General features: G+C 40.8%; 9 non-coding genes across 9 annotated transcripts; all 9 read right to left on the bottom strand.

Moving 5' to 3' along the window:
• Positions 1–491: 491 nt before the first annotated feature.
• LOC138362593 (U2 spliceosomal RNA) lies at positions 492–683 on the bottom strand. Its single transcript, XR_011227802.1, has one exon. It is a non-coding gene; the product is annotated as a U2 spliceosomal RNA (small nuclear RNA).
• A 1,902-nt stretch (positions 684–2,585) lies between these two features.
• On the bottom strand, positions 2,586–2,777 carry LOC138362592 (U2 spliceosomal RNA). Its single transcript, XR_011227801.1, has one exon. It is a non-coding gene; the product is annotated as a U2 spliceosomal RNA (small nuclear RNA).
• Positions 2,778–4,672: 1,895 nt separating this feature from the next.
• On the bottom strand, positions 4,673–4,864 carry LOC138362591 (U2 spliceosomal RNA). Its single transcript, XR_011227800.1, has one exon. It is a non-coding gene; the product is annotated as a U2 spliceosomal RNA (small nuclear RNA).
• Positions 4,865–6,763: 1,899 nt separating this feature from the next.
• On the bottom strand, positions 6,764–6,955 carry LOC138362590 (U2 spliceosomal RNA). The gene has a single exon (XR_011227799.1). It is a non-coding gene; the product is annotated as a U2 spliceosomal RNA (small nuclear RNA).
• Positions 6,956–8,850: 1,895 nt separating this feature from the next.
• Positions 8,851–9,042, bottom strand: LOC138362597 (U2 spliceosomal RNA). Its single transcript, XR_011227806.1, has one exon. It is a non-coding gene; the product is annotated as a U2 spliceosomal RNA (small nuclear RNA).
• A 1,896-nt stretch (positions 9,043–10,938) lies between these two features.
• LOC138362596 (U2 spliceosomal RNA) lies at positions 10,939–11,130 on the bottom strand. Its single transcript, XR_011227805.1, has one exon. It is a non-coding gene; the product is annotated as a U2 spliceosomal RNA (small nuclear RNA).
• Positions 11,131–13,030: 1,900 nt separating this feature from the next.
• Positions 13,031–13,222, bottom strand: LOC138362595 (U2 spliceosomal RNA). Its single transcript, XR_011227804.1, has one exon. It is a non-coding gene; the product is annotated as a U2 spliceosomal RNA (small nuclear RNA).
• Positions 13,223–15,138: 1,916 nt separating this feature from the next.
• Positions 15,139–15,330, bottom strand: LOC138362594 (U2 spliceosomal RNA). Its single transcript, XR_011227803.1, has one exon. It is a non-coding gene; the product is annotated as a U2 spliceosomal RNA (small nuclear RNA).
• A 1,902-nt stretch (positions 15,331–17,232) lies between these two features.
• Positions 17,233–17,424, bottom strand: LOC138362589 (U2 spliceosomal RNA). Its single transcript, XR_011227798.1, has one exon. It is a non-coding gene; the product is annotated as a U2 spliceosomal RNA (small nuclear RNA).
• Positions 17,425–17,505: the final 81 nt, after the last annotated feature.

The following is a 17,505-nucleotide window of genomic DNA, read 5'->3' as shown; positions in this document are numbered from 1 at the left end:
TCAGAAAACAAACAAAATCAATTAATATTGCACTAACTGGCAACCCCCCATTCATAAAATCAACTTCTTTCCTTCCAGACCGACCATCCATCGTATTTGCTGCTCGCACATAATCTTTAATCTAAAGTTATTAAATGATATTACTCACCTCACTCTCCTTCTTTCTCCTCCTTCCTTCCTTCCTTCCTTCCTTCCTTCCTTCCTTCCTTCCTTCCTTCCTTCCTTCCTTCCTTCTTCCTTCCTTCCTTCCTTCCTTCCTTCCTTCCTTCTAACTCGTTCCAGTTGTTCAGCTTCGACCCATCAAACCCGGACTCGACTGACGACTCACTTCTGCTGCTCGTTCCAAGGTTTTTTCCTCATACGATGCTGGCTAGTGTGAAGTAATTACTGCAAATCAAATTAACACGATTCATTAATGTACATAACCAATTAACATCATCGTCTCCTACTTGATTTTGACTAGTTGATAGGGTTGTTTTTGGTCTCCCCGAAGGGAGTGGACCGATCCCAGAGGTACTGCAATACCGGGCCGATCCGCGGCAAAGGTGGAGCAAGCTCCTAGCACTTCGCCATGTTGCAAAAAATCAGTTTAATATCAAGGATCCCACATGGGGATCGTATCAGATATAAAGCTGATAAGAACAGATACTACACTTTGTACTTTGTACTACACGAGAGACGAGAGACTAGAGACGTGACGTGACGTGACGCGATGCCATGCCATGCCATGCCATGCCATGCCATGCCATGCCATGCCATGCCATGCCATGCCATGCCATTCAATGCCTTGTGATTCAATACCATGCAGTTCAATGCGATGCGATGCAATGACATGCGATTCGATGCCATGCGAGGCGAGGCGATGCATCATCTAACATAACGTGATTCCCTGGAAAACGACTCTGTTGTTGAGTGAACAACAAAGTTAAGATATAACAAGATGTAAGTAATTCGAGAAGTCTGAGTACTGTAGGTACTATTGCAAATTCATTGCTTAATATATGTGAATGTGTACGAAATCCATCCATCGCTTTTACCGAGTATACAAATACTCACTCATTGTTGGTGTTTAGGGAGGTAAATGAAGTATTGCAAAGCTAATTACGAAACTAGCTTTCACAATGACATTTGGTGGTTGGTCGCTTTGCAAATTATAGTAGATTCTATATCAATTTTATTCGTTATTTTACGTGAATGAATGAATGAATGAATGAATGAATGAATGAATGAATGAATGAATGAATGAATGAATGAATGAATGAATGAATGAATGTGTGCCTGCATACATTGCCTAAATAAAATATGTAAATATACGGACGGTGGTGGCGTTTAGAGAGGTGAATGAATCATTTGAAATCTAATTAGGAAACTAGCATTCAAATGGAGAGGGGTGAGAGTGCAGGTGCGCTTGAACTTGGGTGGGTTCTGGGTTTCGTTGACGTATATATTACAGGTGAATATGTGCATCGAATGCTCGATTGAAGTATATAAATACACATTGTTAGTGTGTATTGAGGTAAATGATGGATTGTAAAGCTAATCAAGACACTAGAATTCACTTTGAGGCTAGTGGCTGGCCGGCTGGCAAGCGTGGAAGTGGCAAACGATCGTTGAGTTGCCGTGTAAGACCACGCCAAAGCAACACCTCCCTCCATCTCAAGTCGAATTTCGTCTTTATTACGCATTGGTACATTGCAGCAATGGTAAATTAAGTAGATAAACGTCTGATCTTGATGTGTGTGTGAATATAATTTCGCTGTCAAAGCCGACTAAGGAATTCCGAGTGATATACACACCACTCCACACTCACAAGGGAGAGTGAGTAAGTAATTTCGTAAAAAAAGAGAAGAGCATGCCAACAATGGGTAACTATTATAGTTAGGTTCTCGATCACAGTAAACCCGTTGATTTAGAGTTTATTTGCACAATGACCACGTCATATTAGATGCCATTTAAATACCAAATCCAGTTCTCCACTAAACGCAAACACAAGCTTAACACTATTTAACCCATCTCTACTAGCCTTTTCATAACCAACCACTAAGCTACCTAAACCAGTTTCCACACTTATATAAATAGACAAAAACTTCACCCTATATAACCTATCTCAGAAAACAAACAAAATCAATTAATATTGCACTAACTGGCAACCCCCCATTCATAAAATCAACTTCTTTCCTTCCAGACCGACCATCCATCGTATTTGCTGCTCGCACATAATCTTTAATCTAAAGTTATTAAATGATATTACTCACCTCACTCTCCTTCTTTCTCTCCTCCTTCCTTCCTTCCTTCCTTCCTTCCTTCCTTCCTTCCTTCCTTCCTTCCTTCCTTCCTTCCTTCCTTCCTTCCTTCCTTCCTTCTAACTCGTTCCAGTTGTTCAGCTTCGACCCATCAAACCCGGACTCGACTGACGACTCACTTCTGCTGCTCGTTCCAAGGTTTTTTCCTCATACGATGCTGGCTAGTGTGAAGTAATTACTGCAAATCAAATTAACACGATTCATTAATGTACATAACCAATTAACATCATCGTCTCCTACTTGATTTTGACTAGTTGATAGGGTTGTTTTTGGTCTCCCCGAAGGGAGTGGACCGATCCCAGAGGTACTGCAATACCGGGCCGATCCGCGGCAAAGGTGGAGCAAGCTCCTAGCACTTCGCCATGTTGCAAAAAATCAGTTTAATATCAAGGATCCCACATGGGGATCGTATCAGATATAAAGCTGATAAGAACAGATACTACACTTTGTACTTTGTACTACACGAGAGACGAGAGACTAGAGACGTGACGTGACGTGACGCGATGCCATGCCATGCCATGCCATGCCATGCCATGCCATGCCATGCCATGCCATGCCATGCCATTCAATGCCTTGTGATTCAATACCATGCAGTTCAATGCGATGCGATGCAATGACATGCGATTCGATGCCATGCGAGGCGAGGCGATGCATCATCTAACATAACGTGATTCCCTGGAAAACGACTCTGTTGTTGAGTGAACAACAAAGTTAAGATATAACAAGATGTAAGTAATTCGAGAAGTCTGAGTACTGTAGGTACTATTGCAAATTCATTGCTTAATATATGTGAATGTGTACGAAATCCATCCATCGCTTTTACCGAGTATACAAATACTCACTCATTGTTGGTGTTTAGGGAGGTAAATGAAGTATTGCAAAGCTAATTACGAAACTAGCTTTCACAATGACATTTGGTGGTTGGTCGCTTTGCAAATTATAGTAGATTCTATATCAATTTTATTCGTTATTTTACGTGAATGAATGAATGAATGAATGAATGAATGAATGAATGAATGAATGAATGAATGAATGAATGAATGAATGAATGAATGAATGTGTGCCTGCATACATTGCCTAAATAAAATATGTAAATATACGGACGGTGGTGGCGTTTAGAGAGGTGAATGAATCATTTGAAATCTAATTAGGAAACTAGCATTCAAATGGAGAGGGGTGAGAGTGCAGGTGCGCTTGAACTTGGGTGGGTTCTGGGTTTCGTTGACGTATATATTACAGGTGAATATGTGCATCGAATGCTCGATTGAAGTATATAAATACACATTGTTAGTGTGTATTGAGGTAAATGATGGATTGTAAAGCTAATCAAGACACTAGAATTCACTTTGAGGCTAGTGGCTGGCCGGCTGGCAAGCGTGGAAGTGGCAAACGATCGTTGAGTTGCCGTGTAAGACCACGCCAAAGCAACACCTCCCTCCATCTCAAGTCGAATTTCGTCTTTATTACGCATTGGTACATTGCAGCAATGGTAAATTAAGTAGATAAACGTCTGATCTTGATGTGTGTGTGAATATAATTTCGCTGTCAAAGCCGACTAAGGAATTCCGAGTGATATACACACCACTCCACACTCACAAGGGAGAGTGAGTAAGTAATTTCGTAAAAAAAGAGAAGAGCATGCCAACAATGGGTAACTATTATAGTTAGGTTCTCGATCACAGTAAACCCGTTGATTTAGAGTTTATTTGCACAATGACCACGTCATATTAGATGCCATTTAAATACCAAATCCAGTTCTCCACTAAACGCAAACACAAGCTTAACACTATTTAACCCATCTCTACTAGCCTTTTCATAACCAACCACTAAGCTACCTAAACCAGTTTCCACACTTATATAAATAGACAAAAACTTCACCCTATATAACCTATCTCAGAAAACAAACAAAATCAATTAATATTGCACTAACTGGCAACCCCCCATTCATAAAATCAACTTCTTTCCTTCCAGACCGACCATCCATCGTATTTGCTGCTCGCACATAATCTTTAATCTAAAGTTATTAAATGATATTACTCACCTCACTCTCCTTCTTTCTCCTCCTTCCTTCCTTCCTTCCTTCCTTCCTTCCTTCCTTCCTTCCTTCCTTCCTTCCTTCCTTCCTTCCTTCCTTCCTTCCTTCCTTCTAACTCGTTCCAGTTGTTCAGCTTCGACCCATCAAACCCGGACTCGACTGACGACTCACTTCTGCTGCTCGTTCCAAGGTTTTTTCCTCATACGATGCTGGCTAGTGTGAAGTAATTACTGCAAATCAAATTAACACGATTCATTAATGTACATAACCAATTAACATCATCGTCTCCTACTTGATTTTGACTAGTTGATAGGGTTGTTTTTGGTCTCCCCGAAGGGAGTGGACCGATCCCAGAGGTACTGCAATACCGGGCCGATCCGCGGCAAAGGTGGAGCAAGCTCCTAGCACTTCGCCATGTTGCAAAAAATCAGTTTAATATCAAGGATCCCACATGGGGATCGTATCAGATATAAAGCTGATAAGAACAGATACTACACTTTGTACTTTGTACTACACGAGAGACGAGAGACTAGAGACGTGACGTGACGTGACGCGATGCCATGCCATGCCATGCCATGCCATGCCATGCCATGCCATGCCATGCCATGCCATGCCATTCAATGCCTTGTGATTCAATACCATGCAGTTCAATGCGATGCGATGCAATGACATGCGATTCGATGCCATGCGAGGCGAGGCGATGCATCATCTAACATAACGTGATTCCCTGGAAAACGACTCTGTTGTTGAGTGAACAACAAAGTTAAGATATAACAAGATGTAAGTAATTCGAGAAGTCTGAGTACTGTAGGTACTATTGCAAATTCATTGCTTAATATATGTGAATGTGTACGAAATCCATCCATCGCTTTTACCGAGTATACAAATACTCACTCATTGTTGGTGTTTAGGGAGGTAAATGAAGTATTGCAAAGCTAATTACGAAACTAGCTTTCACAATGACATTTGGTGGTTGGTCGCTTTGCAAATTATAGTAGATTCTATATCAATTTTATTCGTTATTTTACGTGAATGAATGAATGAATGAATGAATGAATGAATGAATGAATGAATGAATGAATGAATGAATGAATGAATGAATGAATGAATGTGTGCCTGCATACATTGCCTAAATAAAATATGTAAATATACGGACGGTGGTGGCGTTTAGAGAGGTGAATGAATCATTTGAAATCTAATTAGGAAACTAGCATTCAAATGGAGAGGGGTGAGAGTGCAGGTGCGCTTGAACTTGGGTGGGTTCTGGGTTTCGTTGACGTATATATTACAGGTGAATATGTGCATCGAATGCTCGATTGAAGTATATAAATACACATTGTTAGTGTGTATTGAGGTAAATGATGGATTGTAAAGCTAATCAAGACACTAGAATTCACTTTGAGGCTAGTGGCTGGCCGGCTGGCAAGCGTGGAAGTGGCAAACGATCGTTGAGTTGCCGTGTAAGACCACGCCAAAGCAACACCTCCCTCCATCTCAAGTCGAATTTCGTCTTTATTACGCATTGGTACATTGCAGCAATGGTAAATTAAGTAGATAAACGTCTGATCTTGATGTGTGTGTGAATATAATTTCGCTGTCAAAGCCGACTAAGGAATTCCGAGTGATATACACACCACTCCACACTCACAAGGGAGAGTGAGTAAGTAATTTCGTAAAAAAAGAGAAGAGCATGCCAACAATGGGTAACTATTATAGTTAGGTTCTCGATCACAGTAAACCCGTTGATTTAGAGTTTATTTGCACAATGACCACGTCATATTAGATGCCATTTAAATACCAAATCCAGTTCTCCACTAAACGCAAACACAAGCTTAACACTATTTAACCCATCTCTACTAGCCTTTTCATAACCAACCACTAAGCTACCTAAACCAGTTTCCACACTTATATAAATAGACAAAAACTTCACCCTATATAACCTATCTCAGAAAACAAACAAAATCAATTAATATTGCACTAACTGGCAACCCCCCATTCATAAAATCAACTTCTTTCCTTCCAGACCGACCATCCATCGTATTTGCTGCTCGCACATAATCTTTAATCTAAAGTTATTAAATGATATTACTCACCTCACTCTCCTTCTTTCTCCTCCTTCCTTCCTTCCTTCCTTCCTTCCTTCCTTCCTTCCTTCCTTCCTTCCTTCCTTCCTTCCTTCCTTCCTTCCTTCCTTCCTTCCTTCTAACTCGTTCCAGTTGTTCAGCTTCGACCCATCAAACCCGGACTCGACTGACGACTCACTTCTGCTGCTCGTTCCAAGGTTTTTTCCTCATACGATGCTGGCTAGTGTGAAGTAATTACTGCAAATCAAATTAACACGATTCATTAATGTACATAACCAATTAACATCATCGTCTCCTACTTGATTTTGACTAGTTGATAGGGTTGTTTTTGGTCTCCCCGAAGGGAGTGGACCGATCCCAGAGGTACTGCAATACCGGGCCGATCCGCGGCAAAGGTGGAGCAAGCTCCTAGCACTTCGCCATGTTGCAAAAAATCAGTTTAATATCAAGGATCCCACATGGGGATCGTATCAGATATAAAGCTGATAAGAACAGATACTACACTTTGTACTTTGTACTACACGAGAGACGAGAGACTAGAGACGTGACGTGACGTGACGCGATGCCATGCCATGCCATGCCATGCCATGCCATGCCATGCCATGCCATGCCATGCCATGCCATTCAATGCCTTGTGATTCAATACCATGCAGTTCAATGCGATGCGATGCAATGACATGCGATTCGATGCCATGCGAGGCGAGGCGATGCATCATCTAACATAACGTGATTCCCTGGAAAACGACTCTGTTGTTGAGTGAACAACAAAGTTAAGATATAACAAGATGTAAGTAATTCGAGAAGTCTGAGTACTGTAGGTACTATTGCAAATTCATTGCTTAATATATGTGAATGTGTACGAAATCCATCCATCGCTTTTACCGAGTATACAAATACTCACTCATTGTTGGTGTTTAGGGAGGTAAATGAAGTATTGCAAAGCTAATTACGAAACTAGCTTTCACAATGACATTTGGTGGTTGGTCGCTTTGCAAATTATAGTAGATTCTATATCAATTTTATTCGTTATTTTACGTGAATGAATGAATGAATGAATGAATGAATGAATGAATGAATGAATGAATGAATGAATGAATGAATGAATGAATGAATGAATGTGTGCCTGCATACATTGCCTAAATAAAATATGTAAATATACGGACGGTGGTGGCGTTTAGAGAGGTGAATGAATCATTTGAAATCTAATTAGGAAACTAGCATTCAAATGGAGAGGGGTGAGAGTGCAGGTGCGCTTGAACTTGGGTGGGTTCTGGGTTTCGTTGACGTATATATTACAGGTGAATATGTGCATCGAATGCTCGATTGAAGTATATAAATACACATTGTTAGTGTGTATTGAGGTAAATGATGGATTGTAAAGCTAATCAAGACACTAGAATTCACTTTGAGGCTAGTGGCTGGCCGGCTGGCAAGCGTGGAAGTGGCAAACGATCGTTGAGTTGCCGTGTAAGACCACGCCAAAGCAACACCTCCCTCCATCTCAAGTCGAATTTCGTCTTTATTACGCATTGGTACATTGCAGCAATGGTAAATTAAGTAGATAAACGTCTGATCTTGATGTGTGTGTGAATATAATTTCGCTGTCAAAGCCGACTAAGGAATTCCGAGTGATATACACACCACTCCACACTCACAAGGGAGAGTGAGTAAGTAATTTCGTAAAAAAAGAGAAGAGCATGCCAACAATGGGTAACTATTATAGTTAGGTTCTCGATCACAGTAAACCCGTTGATTTAGAGTTTATTTGCACAATGACCACGTCATATTAGATGCCATTTAAATACCAAATCCAGTTCTCCACTAAACGCAAACACAAGCTTAACACTATTTAACCCATCTCTACTAGCCTTTTCATAACCAACCACTAAGCTACCTAAACCAGTTTCCACACTTATATAAATAGACAAAAACTTCACCCTATATAACCTATCTCAGAAAACAAACAAAATCAATTAATATTGCACTAACTGGCAACCCCCCATTCATAAAATCAACTTCTTTCCTTCCAGACCGACCATCCATCGTATTTGCTGCTCGCACATAATCTTTAATCTAAAGTTATTAAATGATATTACTCACCTCACTCTCCTTCTTTCTCCTCCTTCCTTCCTTCCTTCCTTCCTTCCTTCCTTCCTTCCTTCCTTCCTTCCTTCCTTCCTTCCTTCCTTCCTTCCTTCCTTCCTTCTAACTCGTTCCAGTTGTTCAGCTTCGACCCATCAAACCCGGACTCGACTGACGACTCACTTCTGCTGCTCGTTCCAAGGTTTTTTCCTCATACGATGCTGGCTAGTGTGAAGTAATTACTGCAAATCAAATTAACACGATTCATTAATGTACATAACCAATTAACATCATCGTCTCCTACTTGATTTTGACTAGTTGATAGGGTTGTTTTTGGTCTCCCCGAAGGGAGTGGACCGATCCCAGAGGTACTGCAATACCGGGCCGATCCGCGGCAAAGGTGGAGCAAGCTCCTAGCACTTCGCCATGTTGCAAAAAATCAGTTTAATATCAAGGATCCCACATGGGGATCGTATCAGATATAAAGCTGATAAGAACAGATACTACACTTTGTACTTTGTACTACACGAGAGACGAGAGACTAGAGACGTGACGTGACGTGACGCGATGCCATGCCATGCCATGCCATGCCATGCCATGCCATGCCATGCCATGCCATGCCATGCCATTCAATGCCTTGTGATTCAATACCATGCAGTTCAATGCGATGCGATGCAATGACATGCGATTCGATGCCATGCGAGGCGAGGCGATGCATCATCTAACATAACGTGATTCCCTGGAAAACGACTCTGTTGTTGAGTGAACAACAAAGTTAAGATATAACAAGATGTAAGTAATTCGAGAAGTCTGAGTACTGTAGGTACTATTGCAAATTCATTGCTTAATATATGTGAATGTGTACGAAATCCATCCATCGCTTTTACCGAGTATACAAATACTCACTCATTGTTGGTGTTTAGGGAGGTAAATGAAGTATTGCAAAGCTAATTACGAAACTAGCTTTCACAATGACATTTGGTGGTTGGTCGCTTTGCAAATTATAGTAGATTCTATATCAATTTTATTCGTTATTTTACGTGAATGAATGAATGAATGAATGAATGAATGAATGAATGAATGAATGAATGAATGAATGAATGAATGAATGAATGAATGAATGTGTGCCTGCATACATTGCCTAAATAAAATATGTAAATATACGGACGGTGGTGGCGTTTAGAGAGGTGAATGAATCATTTGAAATCTAATTAGGAAACTAGCATTCAAATGGAGAGGGGTGAGAGTGCAGGTGCGCTTGAACTTGGGTGGGTTCTGGGTTTCGTTGACGTATATATTACAGGTGAATATGTGCATCGAATGCTCGATTGAAGTATATAAATACACATTGTTAGTGTGTATTGAGGTAAATGATGGATTGTAAAGCTAATCAAGACACTAGAATTCACTTTGAGGCTAGTGGCTGGCCGGCTGGCAAGCGTGGAAGTGGCAAACGATCGTTGAGTTGCCGTGTAAGACCACGCCAAAGCAACACCTCCCTCCATCTCAAGTCGAATTTCGTCTTTATTACGCATTGGTACATTGCAGCAATGGTAAATTAAGTAGATAAACGTCTGATCTTGATGTGTGTGTGAATATAATTTCGCTGTCAAAGCCGACTAAGGAATTCCGAGTGATATACACACCACTCCACACTCACAAGGGAGAGTGAGTTAATTTCGTAAAAAAAGAGAAGAGCATGCCAACAATGGGTAACTATTATAGTTAGGTTCTCGATCACAGTAAACCCGTTGATTTAGAGTTTATTTGCACAATGACCACGTCATATTAGATGCCATTTAAATACCAAATCCAGTTCTCCACTAAACGCAAACACAAGCTTAACACTATTTAACCCATCTCTACTAGCCTTTTCATAACCAACCACTAAGCTACCTAAACCAGTTTCCACACTTATATAAATAGACAAAAACTTCACCCTATATAACCTATCTCAGAAAACAAACAAAATCAATTAATATTGCACTAACTGGCAACCCCCCATTCATAAAATCAACTTCTTTCCTTCCAGACCGACCATCCATCGTATTTGCTGCTCGCACATAATCTTTAATCTAAAGTTATTAAATGATATTACTCACCTCACTCTCCTTCTTTCTCCTCCTTCCTTCCTTCCTTCCTTCCTTCCTTCCTTCCTTCCTTCCTTCCTTCCTTCCTTCCTTCCTTCCTTCCTTCCTTCCTTCCTTCCTTCTAACTCGTTCCAGTTGTTCAGCTTCGACCCATCAAACCCGGACTCGACTGACGACTCACTTCTGCTGCTCGTTCCAAGGTTTTTTCCTCATACGATGCTGGCTAGTGTGAAGTAATTACTGCAAATCAAATTAACACGATTCATTAATGTACATAACCAATTAACATCATCGTCTCCTACTTGATTTTGACTAGTTGATAGGGTTGTTTTTGGTCTCCCCGAAGGGAGTGGACCGATCCCAGAGGTACTGCAATACCGGGCCGATCCGCGGCAAAGGTGGAGCAAGCTCCTAGCACTTCGCCATGTTGCAAAAAATCAGTTTAATATCAAGGATCCCACATGGGGATCGTATCAGATATAAAGCTGATAAGAACAGATACTACACTTTGTACTTTGTACTACACGAGAGACGAGAGACTAGAGACGTGACGTGACGTGACGCGATGCCATGCCATGCCATGCCATGCCATGCCATGCCATGCCATGCCATGCCATGCCATGCCATGCCATTCAATGCCTTGTGATTCAATACCATGCAGTTCAATGCGATGCGATGCAATGACATGCGATTCGATGCCATGCGAGGCGAGGCGATGCATCATCTAACATAACGTGATTCCCTGGAAAACGACTCTGTTGTTGAGTGAACAACAAAGTTAAGATATAACAAGATGTAAGTAATTCGAGAAGTCTGAGTACTGTAGGTACTATTGCAAATTCATTGCTTAATATATGTGAATGTGTACGAAATCCATCCATCGCTTTTACCGAGTATACAAATACTCACTCATTGTTGGTGTTTAGGGAGGTAAATGAAGTATTGCAAAGCTAATTACGAAACTAGCTTTCACAATGACATTTGGTGGTTGGTCGCTTTGCAAATTATAGTAGATTCTATATCAATTTTATTCGTTATTTTACGTGAATGAATGAATGAATGAATGAATGAATGAATGAATGAATGAATGAATGAATGAATGAATGAATGAATGAATGAATGAATGTGTGCCTGCATACATTGCCTAAATAAAATATGTAAATATACGGACGGTGGTGGCGTTTAGAGAGGTGAATGAATCATTTGAAATCTAATTAGGAAACTAGCATTCAAATGGAGAGGGGTGAGAGTGCAGGTGCGCTTGAACTTGGGTGGGTTCTGGGTTTCGTTGACGTATATATTACAGGTGAATATGTGCATCGAATGCTCGATTGAAGTATATAAATACACATTGTTAGTGTGTATTGAGGTAAATGATGGATTGTAAAGCTAATCAAGACACTAGAATTCACTTTGAGGCTAGTGGCTGGCCGGCTGGCAAGCGTGGAAGTGGCAAACGATCGTTGAGTTGCCGTGTAAGACCACGCCAAAGCAACACCTCCCTCCATCTCAAGTCGAATTTCGTCTTTATTACGCATTGGTACATTGCAGCAATGGTAAATTAAGTAGATAAACGTCTGATCTTGATGTGTGTGTGAATATAATTTCGCTGTCAAAGCCGACTAAGGAATTCCGAGTGATATACACACCACTCCACACTCACAAGGGAGAGTGAGTAAGTAATTTCGTAAAAAAAGAGAAGAGCATGCCAACAATGGGTAACTATTATAGTTAGGTTCTCGATCACAGTAAACCCGTTGATTTAGAGTTTATTTGCACAATGACCACGTCATATTAGATGCCATTTAAATACCAAATCCAGTTCTCCACTAAACGCAAACACAAGCTTAACACTATTTAACCCATCTCTACTAGCCTTTTCATAACCAACCACTAAGCTACCTAAACCAGTTTCCACACTTATATAAATAGACAAAAACTTCACCCTATATAACCTATCTCAGAAAACAAACAAAATCAATTAATATTGCACTAACTGGCAACCCCCCATTCATAAAATCAACTTCTTTCCTTCCAGACCGACCATCCATCGTATTTGCTGCTCGCACATAATCTTTAATCTAAAGTTATTAAATGATATTACTCACCTCACTCTCCTTCTTTCTCCTCCTTCCTTCCTTCCTTCCTTCCTTCCTTCCTTCCTTCCTTCCTTCCTTCCTTCCTTCCTTCCTTCCTTCCTTCCTTCCTTCCTTCTAACTCGTTCCAGTTGTTCAGCTTCGACCCATCAAACCCGGACTCGACTGACGACTCACTTCTGCTGCTCGTTCCAAGGTTTTTTCCTCATACGATGCTGGCTAGTGTGAAGTAATTACTGCAAATCAAATTAACACGATTCATTAATGTACATAACCAATTAACATCATCGTCTCCTACTTGATTTTGACTAGTTGATAGGGTTGTTTTTGGTCTCCCCGAAGGGAGTGGACCGATCCCAGAGGTACTGCAATACCGGGCCGATCCGCGGCAAAGGTGGAGCAAGCTCCTAGCACTTCGCCATGTTGCAAAAAATCAGTTTAATATCAAGGATCCCACATGGGGATCGTATCAGATATAAAGCTGATAAGAACAGATACTACACTTTGTACTTTGTACTACACGAGAGACGAGAGACTAGAGACGTGACGTGACGTGACGCGATGCCATGCCATGCCATGCCATGCCATGCCATGCCATGCCATGCCATGCCATGCCATGCCATGCCATTCAATGCCTTGTGATTCAATACCATGCAGTTCAATGCGATGCGATGCAATGACATGCGATTCGATGCCATGCGAGGCGAGGCGATGCATCATCTAACATAACGTGATTCCCTGGAAAACGACTCTGTTGTTGAGTGAACAACAAAGTTAAGATATAACAAGATGTAAGTAATTCGAGAAGTCTGAGTACTGTAGGTACTATTGCAAATTCATTGCTTAATATATGTGAATGTGTACGAAATCCATCCATCGCTTTTACCGAGTATACAAATACTCACTCATTGTTGGTGTTTAGGGAGGTAAATGAAGTATTGCAAAGCTAATTACGAAACTAGCTTTCACAATGACATTTGGTGGTTGGTCGCTTTGCAAATTATAGTAGATTCTATATCAATTTTATTCGTTATTTTACGTGAATGAATGAATGAATGAATGAATGAATGAATGAATGAATGAATGAATGAATGAATGAATGAATGAATGAATGAATGAATGAATGTGTGCCTGCATACATTGCCTAAATAAAATATGTAAATATACGGACGGTGGTGGCGTTTAGAGAGGTGAATGAATCATTTGAAATCTAATTAGGAAACTAGCATTCAAATGGAGAGGGGTGAGAGTGCAGGTGCGCTTGAACTTGGGTGGGTTCTGGGTTTCGTTGACGTATATATTACAGGTGAATATGTGCATCGAATGCTCGATTGAAGTATATAAATACACATTGTTAGTGTGTATTGAGGTAAATGATGGATTGTAAAGCTAATCAAGACACTAGAATTCACTTTGAGGCTAGTGGCTGGCCGGCTGGCAAGCGTGGAAGTGGCAAACGATCGTTGAGTTGCCGTGTAAGACCACGCCAAAGCAACACCTCCCTCCATCTCAAGTCGAATTTCGTCTTTATTACGCATTGGTACATTGCAGCAATGGTAAATTAAGTAGATAAACGTCTGATCTTGATGTGTGTGTGAATATAATTTCGCTGTCAAAGCCGACTAAGGAATTCCGAGTGATATACACACCACTCCACACTCACAAGGGAGAGTGAGTAAGTAATTTCGTAAAAAAAGAGAAGAGCATGCCAACAATGGGTAACTATTATAGTTAGGTTCTCGATCACAGTAAACCCGTTGATTTAGAGTTTATTTGCACAATGACCACGTCATATTAGATGCCATTTAAATACCAAATCCAGTTCTCCACTAAACGCAAACACAAGCTTAACACTATTTAACCCATCTCTACTAGCCTTTTCATAACCAACCACTAAGCTACCTAAACCAGTTTCCACACTTATATAAATAGACAAAAACTTCACCCTATATAACCTATCTCAGAAAACAAACAAAATCAATTAATATTGCACTAACTGGCAACCCCCCATTCATAAAATCAACTTCTTTCCTTCCAGACCGACCATCCATCGTATTTGCTGCTCGCACATAATCTTTAATCTAAAGTTATTAAATGATATTACTCACCTCACTCTCCTTCTTTCTCCTCCTTCCTTCCTTCCTTCCTTCCTTCCTTCCTTCCTTCCTTCCTTCCTTCCTTCCTTCCTTCCTTCCTTCCTTCCTTCCTTCCTTCCTTCCTTCCTTCTAACTCGTTCCAGTTGTTCAGCTTCGACCCATCAAACCCGGACTCGACTGACGACTCACTTCTGCTGCTCGTTCCAAGGTTTTTTCCTCATACGATGCTGGCTAGTGTGAAGTAATTACTGCAAATCAAATTAACACGATTCATTAATGTACATAACCAATTAACATCATCGTCTCCTACTTGATTTTGACTAGTTGATAGGGTTGTTTTTGGTCTCCCCGAAGGGAGTGGACCGATCCCAGAGGTACTGCAATACCGGGCCGATCCGCGGCAAAGGTGGAGCAAGCTCCTAGCACTTCGCCATGTTGCAAAAAATCAGTTTAATATCAAGGATCCCACATGGGGATCGTATCAGATATAAAGCTGATAAGAACAGATACTACACTTTGTACTTTGTACTACACGAGAGACGAGAGACTAGAGACGTGACGTGACGTGACGCGATGCCATGCCATGCCATGCCATGCCATGCCATGCCATGCCATGCCATGCCATGCCATGCCATGCCATTCAATGCCTTGTGATTCAATACCATGCAGTTCAATGCGATGCGATGCAATGACATGCGATTCGATGCCATGCGAGGCGAGGCGATGCATCATCTAACATAACGTGATTCCCTGGAAAACGACTCTGTTGTTGAGTGAACAACAAAGTTAAGATATAACAAGATGTAAGTAATTCGAGAAGTCTGAGTACTGTAGGTACTATTGCAAATTCATTGCTTAATATATGTGAATGTGTACGAAATCCATCCATCGCTTTTACCGAGTATACAAATACTCACTCATTGTTGGTGTTTAGGGAGGTAAATGAAGTATTGCAAAGCTAATTACGAAACTAGCTTTCACAATGACATTTGGTGGTTGGTCGCTTTGCAAATTATAGTAGATTCTATATCAATTTTATTCGTTATTTTACGTGAATGAATGAATGAATGAATGAATGAATGAATGAATGAATGAATGAATGAATGAATGAATGAATGAATGAATGAATGAATGTGTGCCTGCATACATTGCCTAAATAAAATATGTAAATATACGGACGGTGGTGGCGTTTAGAGAGGTGAATGAATCATTTGAAATCTAATTAGGAAACTAGCATTCAAATGGAGAGGGGTGAGAGTGCAGGTGCGCTTGAACTTGGGTGGGTTCTGGGTTTCGTTGACGTATATATTACAGGTGAATATGTGCATCGAATGCTCGATTGAAGTATATAAATACACATTGTTAGTGTGTATTGAGGTAAATGATGGATTGTAAAGCTAATCAAGACACTAGAATTCACTTTGAGGCTAGTGGCTGGCCGGCTGGCAAGCGTGGAAGTGGCAAACGATCGTTGAGTTGCCGTGTAAGACCACGCCAAAGCAACACCTCCCTCCATCTCAAGTCGAATTTCGTCTTTATTACGCATTGGTACATTGCAGCAATGGTAAATTAAGTAGATAAACGTCTGATCTTGATGTGTGTGTGAATATAATTTCGCTGTCAAAGCCGACTAAGGAATTCCGAGTGATATACACACCACTCCACACTCACAAGGGAGAGTGAGTAAGTAATTTCGTAAAAAAAGAGAAGCATGCCAACAATGGGTAACTATTATAGTTAGGTTCTCGATCACAGTAAACCCGTTGATTTAGAGTTTATTTGCACAATGACCACGTCATATTAGATGCCATTTAAATACCAAATCCAGTTCTCCACTAAACGCAAACACAAGCTTAACACTATTTAACCCATCTCTACTAGCCTTTTCATAACCAACCACTAAGCTACCTAAACCAGTTTCCACACTTATATAAATAGACAAAAACTTCACCCTATATAACCTATCTCAGAAAACAAACAAAATCAATTAATATTGCACTAACTGGCAACCCCCCATTCATAAAATCAACTTCTTTCCTTCCAGACCGACCATCCATCGTATTTGCTGCTCGCACATAATCTTTAATCTAAAGTTATTAAATGATATTACTCACCTCACTCTCCTTCTTTCTCCTCCTTCCTTCCTTCCTTCCTTCCTTCCTTCCTTCCTTCCTTCCTTCCTTCCTTCCTTCCTTCCTTCCTTCCTTCCTTCCTTCCTTCCTTCTAACTCGTTCCAGTTGTTCAGCTTCGACCCATCAAACCCGGACTCGACTGACGACTCACTTCTGCTGCTCGTTCCAAGGTTTTTTCCTCATACGATGCTGGCTAGTGTGAAGTAATTACTGCAAATCAAATTAACACGATTCATTAATGTACATAACCAATTAACATCATCGTCTCCTACTTGATTTTGACTAGTTGATAGGGTTGTTTTTGGTCTCCCCGAAGGGAGTGGACCGATCCCAGAGGTACTGCAATACCGGGCCGATCCGCGGCAAAGGTGGAGCAAGCTCCTAGCACTTCGCCATGTTGCAAAAAATCAGTTTAATATCAAGGATCCCACATGGGGATCGTATCAGATATAAAGCTGATAAGAACAGATACTACACTTTGTACTTTGTACTACACGAGAGACGAGAGACTAGAGACGTGACGTGACGTGACGCGATGCCATGCCATGCCATGCCATGCCATGCCATGCCATGCCATGCCATGCCAA

Source organism: Procambarus clarkii, unplaced genomic scaffold, assembly GCF_040958095.1.
Source record: "Procambarus clarkii isolate CNS0578487 unplaced genomic scaffold, FALCON_Pclarkii_2.0 HiC_scaffold_2060, whole genome shotgun sequence".
Classification (NCBI taxonomy): domain Eukaryota; kingdom Metazoa; phylum Arthropoda; class Malacostraca; order Decapoda; family Cambaridae; genus Procambarus; species Procambarus clarkii.
This window is presented reverse-complemented; position numbering and strand designations above follow the sequence as displayed.